Here is a 3,602-nt window from a genome sequence, read left to right on the forward strand (position 1 = left end):
GATTGAAGAAAAAAGAACTTTTTTTCTGTTCTACAATGAACTGTATTTAAAAAAAGTTATTAATGGTATGCCTTGGTTCTTTAATAGACATTTGATTATCTTCCACCATGTAACACCCCTAACCCGTATCCGTTACCAGATTAGGGTTATGAGGCATTACTGTATAAAACACAGTTCAACACACTCATTCCTCACCTTTCATACACCAAGAATTTATAAATATTTAAAACTTATCAATTTCAAATATCCACAATTCACTTATTATAAATTCGAATACATGGGTCATAATTTCAATTCAGAAATAATCATACCTTACTAAACATATATCGCAAATAAGCACATTTCAAAAATTCCAACTAATTCAGTACGAACATATATCAAAACCCAACTGATTATGTTCCATAATTACTAAATTCGAACCAACTTGTATATATCAAAGACATGTTCACATATTTAATACTTAAACACAAAAAACACTCCAGCGTGCATCTAATTCATATCTATATTAATATACCTAAACTTCATATTTTTATCCTATTAACTAACCCAAAACATACTTAATCATTACCATCATTAACCATTTGAACCCATACCAATACAATCAACCAAAACAATCATAAAACATATTCATTACTTACCACTTAGTAACCGAACCTGTTAAGTTAATATACCATCATCCATCACTCTAATTATACCATATTTCATATTTCCAAAATGAGCTAACTATTAAAACGACTACCAAAACCAAACTCATTAAACATTTTAATTAAGAACATGTAAAACCAAACTTAAGCATAATAAGCATGTCATTTTCGTATGGCTTTAAATACATACTCATTCAAAATAATTAACTCCAAGACTAGCCTATACATGCCACATAACCGAGTCTCAACATATTATTTACTGAAATGATAACCGGATAGTATGATGTCGTCTCCATCGACTTCCAACCCGAGCAAATCTCCGAAAATCTATAAACATAAGAAAAAGAAAACACAGAGTAAGCTTTTAAGCTTAGTAAGCTCGTATCTTGATAAACTTAACATAACAAATACTTTCATTACAATGCCGTAAACATAATATGCTATCTCACACAACCTTTCTAAATTTCATAACATGTTCTCATATCAAATTATCATCATTCAATATTATACTTACTCAATTAACCAATTTTAACTTTCACAAACTTATTCAATTAAATTTTCATAGATCAACCCTTTCACACTTTCCTATAGCCAAATGAACACATTATGGGAAATAACACATTTAATTATATATCTTTCTTATATGAATCTCGTATGATCATTTATAATCAAATTCAGTTTTCATTCATATAGCATCTGACAAATTTCACATATGCAACTTTACAAATCACATCTTATTCATTCCTTTATGTTTCATTGGCACATAATCATATTTCATTTCCACATACATCACAATACATTCTTTGCACATATACTTACCTTATTTTCAAATAGGTAATCAATTATCACGTACCTGATCGTTTTAGCTTGTTTAATGTATTCAACTACCATATTAGCAATAAATCTTTTAGGCATAAACTTATAATAATTCACCGGCATAAAGCCTGCTAAGCCTAAGCCTGTATCTCACACCGGCACAATGCCTGCTAGACTTAAAGTCTAATTTTATATACCAACAATAAGCCTGCTAGGCATAAGCCCGATTTCATTCACTAGCACAAGGCTTGCTAGACTCAAAGCACGAATATCACCATTATAAAGTCGTCTCATAAACAATTCATATAATATAGCATGTATACCTGTTCACTTTGCTCGATTTAATCATTCAATCAAAATTTATAATTGCCCTTTGAATCATTCAATATTTTGCACACTAAGTGTCATTCTCAATATCTTGCACACTAAGTGCCCATATTTGATTGCCCCGCACACTAAGTGCCACATTTAGTCGATATGTCGTCAGATATTAAAATATTCACGTTTATACAATTTATACGATATTAAAGCATTAGAAGCATAAATTTAACAATGCTTATTGCATACGAACTTACCTGGCTAAATTGTAGAGATACTAAAGTTCAGGGGCATTTTGGTAATTTTTCCATTTTCATTGATTTTCCACCCGATCTTGATCTAAATTAATAATTTCATTCAATATATTAATTTAGACAGTAAAAAACTTCATTTCATACAATTTGGTCATTTTTTTCATTTTTACAAAATTACCCCTAAAGTTTTACTTTTATTCATTTTAGTCCCTGAGCTCAAAACATGAAAATTAACCATTTTTAACCATAATTAAGTTTAGCCGAATGTTCATGGTATCAAAGCAGTCCATAATTCATTTTATGGTAAAATTATAGTTTTGCCCCTAATATTTCATCTTCTTTACAATTTAGTCCCTATATCATAAAAATGCAAATTCATCAAATCGAGTAAAATTCTACTATATCCGAATATCACTAATGTCTCTAGCAGCCCACACATTTAATTTATTTCAAATTTTAACCACAAAGTTTTCACATTTATCAATTTAGCCCTTAATTGTCAATTTCACAAAAATTCACTTAACAAAAAGTGTTTAACTATCAATAAGGACTCATATCCTTCCATTAAACTTCAAAGCCCTATTATACTCATCAATGAAAAATATCAAACTATTCAATGGTTTTGCAAAATAGCCACCTCATTAGATAGATTAAGCAACAACGATCCCGAAAATATAAAAATAATTAAAAACGAGACTAGAAATGCCTACCATGCATTAGCCGAAAGTTAGAAGCTTCTCCCATGGCTTCTCAAGCCTTCATATTTGGCCGGTAAAAAGAGAATGAAAAAGATGACACCTTGATTCTTTTATTTTATTCATATTATTATTATTTTTAACAAATTTACAATATTAACCTTTATACACTTTATTTATTACACCAAATGCCAAGCCATCATATCCCACTATCTCTTTAATGGGCTAATTACCAAATAAGGACTTCCACTTTAAAGTTCTATAGCTATTTAATACCTTTAGCTAATAGAACACAACTTTTGCACTTTACGCGATTTAGTCCTTTTTGCTTAATTAACTATCGAAACGATAAAATTTTTCAACAAAACTTTAATACCATCTTATTGCCACTCCGTAAATATTTATAAAAATATTTACGACTCGGTTTATAGAAACAAGATCCCGATACCTCATTTTCTAAACCCACTTGACCTTAGGGTCATACCATTTGAATTTAATAAACCGCTTATAAAAAAATCACAATATCAAAAACATTTTTAAAATCACAATTAACTCGTAAATATTAAATATAATATTTACAAACCTACTCGTCGAATTTGGTGGACCCGAAACTGTTATTCCGATTAACCCTAAAAACGGGCCGTTACACACCAGCTGGAAAAAGGGAAGGATCCAATACAAGTCGCAATGGTTTTCACAAATTTTTAGGTGCAAATCCACAATTTCCTGTACGTCAGAAAATATGGCAAGACAGATGGGAAATTTCATTGGCCTTTTTTTTTTTAATATGATGCAATAATTATCTCTAAAGAAGTAAGGAAATTTATGTGCATAAAAGTACGATAGATGTTTGGAGCCCACTTAAGAGGAAGAAA

Source organism: Gossypium arboreum, chromosome 13, assembly GCF_025698485.1.
Source record: "Gossypium arboreum isolate Shixiya-1 chromosome 13, ASM2569848v2, whole genome shotgun sequence".
NCBI lineage: Eukaryota > Viridiplantae > Streptophyta > Magnoliopsida > Malvales > Malvaceae > Gossypium > Gossypium arboreum.